This window comes from Loxodonta africana, chromosome 1 (assembly GCF_030014295.1).
Source record: "Loxodonta africana isolate mLoxAfr1 chromosome 1, mLoxAfr1.hap2, whole genome shotgun sequence".
In the NCBI taxonomy this organism is placed as follows: Eukaryota; Metazoa; Chordata; class Mammalia; order Proboscidea; family Elephantidae; genus Loxodonta; species Loxodonta africana.
In genome coordinates this window covers 75,405,981-75,419,462 of record NC_087342.1, presented here as the reverse complement: position 1 = coordinate 75,419,462, position 13,482 = coordinate 75,405,981, and positions in this window count along the sequence as shown.

The window sequence follows — 13,482 nt, the reverse complement described above, 5'->3', positions numbered from 1 at the left end:
TAGAGACTTCTCCAAAAGAGTAAAAAGACCACCTACAGACTGGGAAAGAATTTTCAGCTATGACATCTCCGACCAGTGCCTGATCTCTAAAATCTACATGATTCTGTCAAAACTCAACCACAAAAAGACAAACAACCCAATCAAGAAGTGGGCAAAGGATATGAACACACATTTCACTAAAGAAGATATTCAGGCAGCCAACAGATACATGAGAAAATGCTCTCGATCATTAGCCATTAGAGAAATGCAAATTAAAACTACGATGAGATTCCATCTCACACCAGCAAGGCTGGCATTAATCCAAAAAACACAAAATAATAAATGTTGGAGAGGCTGCGGAGAGATTGGAACTCTCATACACTGCTGGTGGGAATGTAAAATGGTACAACCACTTTGGAAATCTATCTGACGTTATCTTAAACAGTTAGAAATAGAACTACCATACAACCCAGAAATCCCACTCCTAGGAATATACCCTAGAGATACAAGAGCCTTCATACAAACAGATATATGCACACCCATGTTTATGCAGCTCTGTTTACAATAGGAAAAAGCTGGAAGCAACCAAGGTGTCCATCAACGGATGAATGGGTAAATAAATTGTGGTATATTCACACAATGGAATACTACGCATCGATAAAGAACAGTGACGAATCTCTGAAACATTTCATAACATGGAGGAACCTGGAAGGCATTATGCTGAGCGAAATTAGTCAGAGGCAGAAGGACAAATATTGTATAAGACCACTATTACAAGATCTTGAGAAATAGTAAACCTGAGAAGAACACATACTTTTGTGGTTACGAGGGGGGGAGGGAGGGAGGGTGGGAGAGGGTTTTTTATTGATTAATCAGTAGATAAGAACTGCTTTAGGTGAAGGGAAAGACAACACTCAATACATGGAAGGTCAGCTCAATTGGGCTGGACCAAAAGCAAAGAAGTTTCCGGGATAAAATGAATGCTTCAAAGGTCAGGGGAGCAAGTGCGGGGGTCTGGGGAACATGGTTTGCGGGGACTTCTAAGTCAATTGGCAAAATAATTCTATTATGAAATCATTCTGCATCCCACTTTGAAATGTGGCGTCTGGGGTCTTAAATGCTAACAAGCGGCCATCTAAGATGCACCAATTGGTCTCAACCCACCTGGAGCAAAGGAAAATGAAGAACACCAAGGCCACACGACAACTAAGAGCCCAAGAGACAGAAAGGGCCACATGAACCAGAGACCTACATCATCCTGAGACCAGAAGAACTAGTTGGTGCCCGGCCACAATCGATGACTGCCCTGACAGGGAGCACAACAGAGGACTCCTGAGGGAGCAGGAGATCAGTGGGATACAGACCCCAAATTCTCATAAAAAGACCAAACTTAATGGTCTGACTGAGACTGGATGAATCCCGGCGGCCATGCTCCCCAGACCTTCAGTTGACACAGGACAGGAACCATCCCCGAAGACAACTCATCAGAAATGAAAGGGACTGGTCAGTGGGTGGGAGAGAGATGCTGATGAAGAGTGAGCTAATTATATTAGGTGGACACTTGAGATTGTGTTGGCAACTCTTGTCTGGAGGGGGGATGGGAGGATAGAGAGAGAGGGAAGCCGGCAAAATTGTCAAGAAAGGAGAGACTGAAAGGGCTAACTCAAGAGGGGGAGACCAAGTGGGAGTAGGGAGTGAGATGTATGTAAACTTATATGTGACAAACTGATTGGATTTGTAAACGTTCACTTGAAGCTTAATAAAAGTTATTAAAAAAAAAAAATCACCTATATGAGACCGAATGGTCAACAATTACTTTAAAACAAAGATGAAAATGTAAGGGGGCAGGGAGACTAGATTAGTAGAAGCAGAACAACCAGAATGGGAAAATAAGAATGCTCAGATGTTGTGAAGAATGTAATCAATGTCAACTGTGGTGTAAACTTTCACCAAAAACACAATAAAATATATTTAAAAAAAAAAATGGCATGTAAAAAGGTCATGGAAGCTCCTTACAAATCCAAACTCCCTGAGGGACTGAATTGCTGGGCTGAGGGCTGTGGGAACCATGGTCTGTGGTTACATCTAGCTAAATTGGCATAACATAGTTTATAAAGAAAATCTTCTATGTTTTACTTTGGGTATTAGCATCTGGGGTCTTAAAAGCCTGTGAGCAGCCATCTAAGATACACCGCTGGTCTCACCCCTTTGGGAGCAAGGAAGAATGAAGAAGACTAAAACAAGACTGATTAGCCCCAAGGACTGACGGACCACATCTACCACCAGACTGAGTCCAATACAGCTAGATGATGCCTGGCTACCACCACTGACCACTCTGACAGGGATCACAATAGAGGGTCTGGGACAGAGCTGGAGAAAAATGTAGACGAAAATTGTAAATCACAAAAAAGACCAGACTTACAGGCCTGACAGAGACTGGAGAAACCCTGAGAGTATGGCCCCCCAAAATCCTTTCTGCTCAGTAATGCAGTCATGCCTGAGGTTCACCCGTCAGCCAAAGATTAGACAGGCCCATGAAACAAATCAAGACTAAAGGGGCACAACAGCACAGAGGCAAAGACTAGAAGGCAGGAGGGGACAGGAAAGCTGGCAATAGGGAACCCAAGGTGGAGAAGGCAGAGTGTAACTGACACAGATTTGAATCCAAACTTCCCTTTGTCTTATGTCCCCTTTGTCCTCTTCTTTCAGCATATGTGTACCCTCTACCTCTGGAGTGAACAACCATGTAGTCATACTATGATAAATATCTTTTGTTCTCAAAAAGAACACTTGTAGCTGATGTATGACAAAGTTGTAGTTCATGAATAAATAAGCAATAGAATGTTCCAGCAAGGTAATGTCCATATGCTCCCTAGAAAGTTGTTTATGTACACAGTTTGCTCACAGAAAGTCTATGATGATTAACTGAGCTTGTGAAAACTTTACTTGTGACTCATATGTAACACATGTGTAACACCCAGCCCTCAGGTATAAAAACCTTCCTCCCTTTTCAGAGTTTGGAGCACCTCCCAGTGCTACTGCAACATGGGGGCACTTCTCAGTGCTGCCTCCAAACTGGGCTGTTGCTTTGGTTGTTTTCTATTCCACAGTAAAATCTATCATTTCTCTCCTTACAGAGTTCTTGTTAGCTTGCACTTTTACTTATCTGGTGTCACAAGTGGGATTTGATGGTGCATTATCTTTTAGGCAACTGAGGTGCTGAGGACCCAGACCCTAGTCTCCAATGCCATGATTTCTCAGAGTCTGCTTAATAACTTCTTGAAAACGAGCTCTGCTTTCTTGCATGAAAGTTTTTTGAGTTTTAGTGTAGGTTTCTTCTGGTTCTTGAAGTTTTTATTGTTTGTTGGTTTCTTGTTTAGTTTTTTGTTCTTGTTGTTTTGATTCTTGCAAGTCAAAGTTTGTATTTGGATTTTTATTTGAGCTCCCTGTAGACAGTTTTTGTTTTTTGGTTTTACTTTCTTGCAAGACACTGTCTCTAAGTTACTAAACAGAATAAAAAATTGAAGAGTTAAATTTCAACTCCTACTCCCCTCTGTTGAATTGCCAGCTGCTCCTCCTTTTGGTTCTGATAACAAAGCTGACTGAACTTACTTTCTTTTCAATGAAACTAGGCAACAAACCTCTCTTTCAAGTGCCTTTTAAAATCTGTCCTAATACACTAATTTAGAATTTCAGTGATCACTTTGGGAAAATGAGTTCCTACTTGCACTTGTCTTTTCTTTCTTCTTGGCAACCTTTTGTTTAATTTTCAGCTTTAGTCAAAATATCTGAATAAAATCCATCCAACTAAACATGCATATGAGGCAACTAAAAAGAACATGGCTTCAGTCAGGTGCACCTTCGTCCTCAAAGTGACATGTTTCCTCTTGAACACTTTAAAGTTTTTTTCATAGGGCTTTCTAAAATTTCAGCTCATTTCTCTCTTACTCCTGTTTCATAATCTAGGCTTTTAATAAGTATCCTAAGAAACTTTGGTATCAATGGCTCTGTTTAAAAACACACCTGAAAATAAAATAAGTTATTTTAATTGGTGTAGCAAACCCTTAAAAAAGGACAAATTATTTCTCTAAAGATCCTACACTGCATGCCAAAGACAACACTATGAAAATACAATAATTCCCAACCTCCATATGGTATTACTAAATTAGATTATAATATTTCTTCAAAGAACTTACTGTGGTTGGTTTGAAGATAAATGAGCACCTACAGAAATTGAGTAATCCTAATATTTTTAATATTCCCAAGAATTAATGAAAAGGAACTTGTTCTGCAGAATTTTTTACGTTTTGTCGTATGTGAATTTAAAAGCAGTTTCCAACATTTCCTTAAGTAACTAAGGCTAGATTAAATATATGAAATGTGTTTTAGTAAAAGAATTTGGATGGATATAGAAAGTTGTAGAAGGCTAGAGGGAAGGTGTAGAAAATTACCGAGATGAAAAAGAGGTAAGGATGGAAAAAGACTTTAGATGATTGTTCAGCATTATAGAATGTTGAAAGAAGGTCAAATAGAAAGCTAGTATGCCACAGAAAGAAGTATATATTTTTGTGTTTTGAGGCTTTGTGTTTGTGTACTGAAGGATTGTAAAATGAGAAATACATCCCAAAGGCAAGAAATTTGAAAGTTTTCTTAAAGAAGGAATTTGTTTGATGTAGTCTGGGTTTTTATACTGCTGCAGCTAAAGTTTGATGAGTTAATCCATGAGAATTCTTTTTCCCCTCGTATTTTCTTTCTTTTTTTTAATTATAATTTTTATTGAGCTTTAAGTGAATGTTTACAAATCAAGTCAGTCAGTCACATATAACCTTATATACACCTTACTCCTTACTCCCACTTACTCTCCCCCTAATGAGTAATGAGTCAGCCCTTCCAGTCTCTCCTTTCGTGACAATTTTGCCAGTTTCTAATCATCTCTACCCTCCCATCTCCCCTCCAGACAGAAGATGCCAACACAGTCTCAAGTGTCCACCTGATACAAGTAGCTCACTCTTCATCAGCATCTCTCTTCTACCCATTCTCCAGTCCCTTCCATGTGTGATGAGTTGTCTCCGGGAATGGTTCCTGTCCTGGGCCAACAGAAGGTTTGGGGACCATGACCGCCGGGATTCCTCTAGTCTCAATCAGACCATTAAGTCTGGTCTTTTTGTGAGAATTTGGGGTCTGCATCCCACTGATCTCCTACTCCCTCAGGGGTTCTCTGTTGTGCTCCCTGTCAGGGCAGTCATCGGTTGTGGCCGGGCACCATCTAGTTCTTCTGGTCTCAGAATGATGTAAGTCTCTGGTTCATGTGGCCCTTTCTGTGTCTTGGGTTCATAGTTATCATGTGACCTTGGTGTTCTTCATTCTCCTTTGATGGAGGTGGGTTGAGACCAATTGATGCATCTTAGATGGCCGCTTGTTAGCATTTAGGACCCCAGACGCCACATTTCAAAGTGGGATGCAGAATGTTTTCATAAGAGAATTATTTTGCCAATTGACTTAGAAGTCCCCTTAAGCCATAGTCCCCAAACCCCCGCCATTGCTCCGCTGACCTTTGGAGCATCCAGTTTATCCCGGAAACTTCTTTGCTTTTGGTCCAGTCCAGTTGAGCTGACCTTCCCTGTATTGAGTATTGTCCTTCCCTTCACATAAAATAGTTCTTATCTACTAGCTAATCAGTAAATAACCCTCTCCCACCTTCCCTCCCTCCCCACCTCGTAACCACAAAAGTATCTGTTCTTCTCAGTTTATACTGTTTCTCAAGGTCTTATAATAGTGTTCTTATACAATATTTGTCCTTTTGCCTCTGACTAATTTCGCTCAGCATAATGCCTTCCAGGTTCCTCCATGTCATGAAATGTTTCACCCATTCGTCACTGTTCTTTATCGATGTGTAGTATTCCATTGTGTGAATATACCACAATTTATTTAACCATTCATTGGTTGATGGACAGCTTGGTTGCTTCCAGCTTTTTGCTATTGTAAACAGAGCTGCAATAAACATGGGTGTGCATATATCTGTTCATGTGAAGGCTCTTATTTCTCTAGGGTATATTCCGAGGAGTGGGATTTCTGGGATGTATGATAGTTCTATTTATAACTTTTTAAGAAAACGCTAGATAGATTTCCAAAGTGGTTGTACCATTTTATATTCCCACCAGTAGTGCATAAGAGTTCCAATCTCTCCGCAGCCTCTCCAACATTTATTATTTTGTGTTTTTTGGATTAATGCCAGCCTTGTTGGAGTGAGATGGAATCTCATCATAGTTTTAACTTGCATTTCTCTAATGGCTAATGATCAAGAGCATTTTTTCATGCATCTGTTAGCTGCCTGAATATCTTCTTTAGTGAAGTGCGTGTTCATATCCTTTGTCCACTTCTTGATTGGGTTGTTTGTCTTTTTGTGGTTGAGTTTTAACAGAATTATATAGATTTTAGAGATCAGGCGCTGGTCGGAGATGTCATAGCTGAAAATTCTTTCCCAGTCTGTAGGTGGTCTTTTTACTCTTTTGGTGAAGTCTGTAGATGAGCATAGATGTTTGATTTTTAGGAGCTCCCAGTTATCTGGTCTCTCTTCGTCATTTTGGGTAATGTTTTGTATTCTGTTTATGCCTTGTATTAGGGCTCCTAACGTTGTCCCTATTTTTTCTTCCATGATCGTTATCATTTTAGTCTTTATGTTTAGGTCTTTGGTCCACTTGGAGTTAGTTTTTGTGCATGGTGTGAGGTATGGGTCCTGTTTCATGTTTTTGCAAATGGATATCCAGTTATGCCAGCACCATTTGTTAAAAAGACTATCTTTTCCCCAATTAACTGATACTGGTCCTTTGTCAAATATCACCTGCTCATATATGGATGGATTTATATCTGGGCTCTCAATTCTGTGCCATTGGTCTATGTGCCTGTTTTTGTACCAGTACCAGGCCCTTTTGACTACGGTGGCTGTATAACAGGTTCTAAAATCAGGTAGAGTGAGGCCTCCCACTTTCTTCTTCTTTTTCAGTAATGCTTTACTTATCCGAGGCTTCTTTCCCTTCCATATGAAGTTGGTGATTTGTTTCTCCATCACGTTAAAAAATGACATTGGAATTTGGATCGGAAGTGCATTGTACGTATAGATGGCTTTTGGTAGAATAGACATTCTTACTATGTTAAGTCTTCCTACCCATGAGCAAGGTATGTTTTCCCACTTAAGTAGGTCCTTTTTAGTTTCTTGTAGTAGTACTTTGTAGTGTTCTTTATATAGCTCTTTTACATCTTTGGTGAGATTTATTCCTAAGTATTTAATCTTCTTGGGGGCTACTGTGAATGGTATTGATTTGGTTATTTCCTCTTCGATGTTCTTTTTGTTGATGTAGAGGAATTCAAGTGATTTTTTTACGTTTATCTTATAACCTGAGACTCTGCCAAACTCTTCTATTAGTTTCAGTAGTTTTCTGGAGGATTCCTTAGGGTTTTCTGGGTATAAGATCATGTCATCTGCAAACAGAGATAATTTTACTTCCTCCTTGCCAATCTGAATGCCCGTTATTTCTTTGTCTAGCCTAATTGCTGTGGCTAGGACCTCTAGCACAATGTTGAATAAGAGCGGTGATAAAGGGCATCCTTGTCTGGTTCCCGTTCTCAAGGGAAATGCTTTCAGGTTCTCTCCATTTAGAGTGATGTTGGCTGTTGGCTTTGGCTTTGTATAAAAAAAAAAGATTTTTTTTTTTTAGATGCCCTTTATTATGTTGAGGAATTTTCCTTCAATTCCTATTTTGCTGATAGTTTTTATCATAAATGGGTATTGGCCTTTGTCAAATGCCTTTTCTGCATCAATTGATAAGATCATGTGGTTTTTGTCTTTTGTTTTATTAATATGGTGGATTACATTAATGGTTTTTCTAATATTAAACCAGCCTTGCATAAAAAAAAAAAAAAAACCGCATACGTGGTATAAATCCCACTTGGTCTTGGTGGATTATTTTTTTGATATGTTGTTGAATTCTATTGGCTAGAATTTTGTTGAGCATTTTTGCATTTATGTTCATGAGGGATATAGGTCTGTAATTTTCTTTTTTTGTGATGTCTTTACTTGGTTTTGGTATCAGGGACATGGTGGCTTCATAGAATGAGTTAGGCAGTATTCCGTCATTTTCTATGCTTTGAAATACCTTTAGTAGTAGTGGTGTTAACTCTTCTCTGAAAGTTTGGTAGAACTCTGCTGTAAAGCCATCCGGGCCAGGGCTTTTTTTTTTTTTGTTGGGAGTTTTTTGATTACCGTTTCAATCTCTTTTTTTGTTATGGGTCTATTTAGTTGTTCTACTTCTGATTCTGTTGGTTTAGGTAGGTAGTGTTTTTCTAGGAATTCATCCATTTCTTCTAGGTTTGCAAATTTGTTAGACTACAATTTTTCATAATAATCTGATATAATTCTTTTAATTTCAGTTGGGTCTGTTGTGATGTGGCCCATCTCGTTTCTTATTCGGGTTATTTGTTTCCTTTCCTGTATTTCTTTAGTCAGTCTAGCCAATGGTTTATCAATTTTGTTAATTTTTTCAAAGAACCAGCTTTTGGCTTTGTTAATTCTTTCAATTGTTTTTCTGTTCTCTAATTCATTTAGTTCAGCTCTAATTTTTATTATTTGTTTTCTTCTGGTGCCTGATGGATTCTTTTGTTGCTCACTTTCTATTTGTTCAAGTTGTAGGGACAGTTCTCTGCTTTTGGCTCTTTCTTCTTTTTGTATGTGTGCATTTATCGATATGAATTGGCCTCTGAGCACTGCTTTTGCTGTGTCCCAGAGGTTTTGATAGGAAGTATTTTCATTCTTGTTGCATTCTATGAGTTTCCTTATTCCCTCCTTGATGTCTTCTGTAACCCAGTCTTTTTTCAGCAGAGTATTGTTCAGTTTCCAAGTGTTTGATTTCTTTCCCTTAATTTTTCTGTTATTGATTTCCACTTTTATGGCCTTGTGGTCTGAGAAGATGCTTTGTAATATTTCGATGTTTTGGATTCTGCAAAGGTTTGTTTTATGACCTAATATGTGGTCTATTCTAGAGAATGTTCCATGTGTGCTAGGAAAAAAAGTATACTTTGCAGCAGTTGGGTGGAGAGTTCTTTATAAGTCAATGAGGTCAAGTTGGTTCATTGCAGTAATTAGGTCTTCCGTGTCTCCATTGAGCTTCTTACTGGATGTCCTGTCCTTCTCCGAAAGTGGTGTGTTGGAGTCTCCTACTATAATTGGGGAGGTGTCTACTTCACTTTTCAGTTCTGTTAGAATTTGTTTTATGTATCTTGCAGCCCTGTTATTGGGTACATAAATATTTAATATGGTTATATCTTCCTGGTCAATTGTCCATTTTAACATTACGTAGTGTCCTTCTTTATCCTCTGTGGTGGATTTAACTTTAAAGTCTATTTTGTCAGAAATTAATATTGCTACTCCTCTTCTTTTTTGCTTATTGTTTGCTTGATATATTTTTTTCCATCCTTTGAGTTTTAGTTTGTTTGTGTCTCTAAGTCTAAGGTGCGTCTCTTGTAGGTAGCATATAGACGGATCGTGTTTCTTTATGCAGTCTGAGACTCTCTGTCTCTTTATGGGTGCGTTTAGTCCATTTACATTCAGTGTAATTATAGATAAGCATGTGTTTAGTGCTGTCATTTTGATGCCTTTTTATGTGTGTTGTTGACAATTTCATTTTTCCATTTAGTTTTTTGTGCTGAGACGTTTTTCTCTGAAAATTGTGTGTTCCTCATTTTCATAGTATTTGACTTAATGTTTGCTGAGTCGTTACGTTTTTCTTGCTTTTTATTTTGAGTTACGGAGTTGTTATACCTCTTTGCGGTTACCTTAATATCTACCCCTATTTTTCTAAGTAAAAACCTAACTTGTATTGTCCTATATCGCCTTGTATCCCTCTTCATATGGCAGTTCTGGGCCACCTGTATTTAGTCCGTCTTTTTAATTATTGTGATCTTTTACTTATTGACTTCAATGATTCCCTGTTTTGAGCGTTTTTCTTTTTATTTAATTAATCTTAATTTGTTTTTGTGATTTCCCTATTTGAGTTGATATCAGGATGCTCTGTTCTGTGACCTTGTGTTGTGCTGGTATCTTGATATTATTGGTTTTCTGACCAAACAATTTCCTTTAGTATTTCTTGTAGCTTTGGTTTGGTTTTTGCAAATTCTCTAAGCTTGTGTTTTTCTGTAAATGTCTTAATTTTGCCTTCATATTTCAGAGAGAGTTTTGCTGGATATATGATCCTTGGCTGGCAGTTTTTCTCCTTCAGTGCTCTGTATATGTCATCCAATTGCCTTCTTGCCTGCATGGTTTCTGCTAAGTAGTCTGAATTTATTCTTATTGATTCTCCCTTGGTGGAGACCTTTGTTTTATCCCTGGCTGCTTTTAAAATTTTCTCTTTTTCTTTGGTTTTGGGAAGTTTGATGATAATATGTCTCGGTGATTTTCTTTTTGGATCAATCTTAAATGGGGTTCGATGAGCATCTTGGATAGATATCCTTTCATCTTTCATGATGTCAGGGAAGTTTTCTGGCAGCAGATCTTCAACTATTCTGTCTGTGTTTTCTGTCCTCCCTCCCTGTTCTGGGACTCCAATCACGCAGAAGTTAGCCTTCTTGATAGAGTCCCACATGATTCTTAAAGTTTGTTCATTTTTTTAAATTCTTTTATCTGATTTTTTTTCAGCTATGTTGGTGTTAATTCCCTGGTCCTCCAGATCTCCCACTCTGCATTCTAATTGTTGAGTCTGCTCCTCTGACTTCCTATTGCATTGTCTAATTCTGTAATTTTATTGTTAATCTTTTGGATTTCTGAATGCTGTCTCTCTATGGATTTTTGCAACTTATTAATTTTTCCACTATATTCTTGAATAATCTTTTTGAGTTCTTCAACTGCTTTATCAGTGTGTTCCTTGGCTTTTTCTGTAGATTGCCTTATTTCATTTCTGAGGTCATCCCTGATGTCTTGAAGCATTCTGTAAATTAGTTTTTTATATTCTGTATCTGGCAATTCCAGGATTGTATCTTCATTTGGGAAAGATTTTGATTCTTTAGTTTGGGGAGTTGTAGAAGCAGTCATGGTCTGCTTCTTTATGTGGTTTGATATTGACTGCCGTCTCCGAGCCATCACTAAGATATTGTAGTGATTTATTCTATATTTGCTCACTGAGTCTTATCTTGTTTTGTTTTCTTTCAATATACGTAGATGGGCTACTAGATTGAGCTGTCTTGATTGTTGTAGCCCTTGCCTCACTTATGTCCTATTACCAGCTGGTTTGGGCTGTTACCAGATATATAATCCTGAGTCTATTCACTATTCTTAAAAATTTTGGGTCCACCTAGAGAAGCAGTGGTGATAGTTGTGTGCACCAGACTTTAGGCCCCCAAAGCAAGTACCTCTACAGATTGGTAGGTGTCACCCTCCTTAGACCCCTAAGGCAGGAGGCTAGCTGGTCTGAGGGGAGCTTCAGCCCTCAGTTCCCTGTTGTGGGTCAATGAGGGTTCTGTTGAATATGCAGAGATATCAGACCTGGGAAACTTGTCTTTCCAGTAAATCCGCTAAACAAATGCAGTCATATCCCTATCAGAAATGCCTTTGCATTATAATAGCCACCTTGTTCCCTGTAGGGATGAAAGCCCAAGACTGTGGATCACATATGCTTGGCTGGAGCTGGTTCTGTGTTTTTAGTCCAATTAGGGAAGGATTTTTGGTCCCTGGGTTTTTTTGGTTGCTTCTCTCAGGCCAGAAGAATGGGTTAGGAAAAGACCAAAAAAAAGGAAAAGAAAAACCGTGGAGCAGTTCTCCCTCTGGCTCAGGAAATTCCAATGTTAATGAAGCCGCCTGGGAAGGGGAGGGGAGGGTTCAGAGAAACAGGAGAGAGTAGCACCCCAGAATATAGACAAAGTTACTTATCCTGCTTGGGATGACTGTTTTATCTGACATTCCCTAGGGGTGCGTGGACTGTGTGCGCTGGGTGGGTAGAGATTGCCCCCGAGGGTCAGGCCCGCATCCCGTGCTTGCGCTATCCCAGAAGCCGAGGTTAGTTCCTCCGCTCCCAGTCCAAAGCCCAGCGCCAAGATTCCCCGGCTGGGACGCTGCACTCCTGGCTCCAAAACCAGTCGGTGCCTCCTGGTGACTTCTCCTCTTGTCAGCAGCGTCCCTGTGCTGCCTGCGTGCACTGGCTGGCCTTCCCCGGAAGTCAGTTCAGGGGTCCAGGGCTTCACTCTGATTTTGCGCCCTCTTAGGGTGCCGTGCTCAGCTCCCCTGCGCCCAGTCCAAAGCCGGCGCCAAGGCTTCGTGACTGGGACGCTGGCTCCAGGCTCTGAAAACGGTCACTGCTTCCTCTTGGTTGTTAGTTCTCAGTCTCTGTCACTCAGGTCAACTCTTTAGATCTGTGTTTGATGGTCAGGGTTCGTAGATTGTCATCTATGTGATCAATTCACTTATTTTTCTGAGTCTTTGTTGCAAGAGGGATCCGAGGTAGCGTCTACTTAGTCAGCCATCTTGGCCCTGTCTCCCCTTGAGAATTAAAAAAAAAATGAATATCAAATAACATAGAAAACAAAGAAACGAGTTTCTCATTGTTAAAAAAAAAAAATTTTCCTTGTTTACTGGGTTGTAGATTTAATTTTCTTGTAGTGCAATCTGCCTTAAAAGCAAGAGTTGTAACACAATAAATTCCTGAATATGGTAATTTGAATATCCTGACTATTTTCAAATCTCATAGAAAGCCAGAAAAGATTTGTTTCCATTTCATAGAGAAAAATGCCTAAGAATTTTATGAAATATGTTATGAATTACATGAAATATATTGTCATACTGAGAACATTACCACATTTGACCTGAGTTAAAGTTTATGTCATAATTTTATAATTTCAATTTCTGACTTAGTTGTAGTTATTGCTTCTTTTAAATCTGATATCATCAAGACCCTATTACTTTATCCTTTGGAAAAAATTTTGATGCCTTGTGTTTTCAGTAGTGGAAGGCGTGTTGAATCAAGAAGTCCTTCTGAATTTAGGTTTTGAATTACAAATTTTGATACATCATTTGTGAGTAACACATGTCCCCCAAAAGTAACACTTTTCAAAAATGAGAAAAGTCCTTTTGGTTGCATTGGTTTTTGAAATATGACACACACACAAAATCTAAAGCTGCCAAGACACTCTAAAGCTGACCAAAAAAGGCCATAAATGTTCTTGGAAGACTTATGAAGCTGTACAAAAGCCAGGAAGTATGACCCAATCACACTTTGTGGTAGAACTGCCTCTTACCTAAGCCTCCTACTGTAGTGAATGTTCGCTAAAGAACTTTTCTTTCATATTTTGAACATTAATCAAGCCCCCACTGGACGGCAGCAAATACTTTCAGTGGGAAGAGTACCTTCCCAAGTAACCTGAGATCCTGAAAATATTTATGGACAGGTTCTATCCCACATGTCATGAAAGGGTTTCAACTGAGAAATTCACATTGTTTATCCAGGAAATTTTTTGGGACTATTC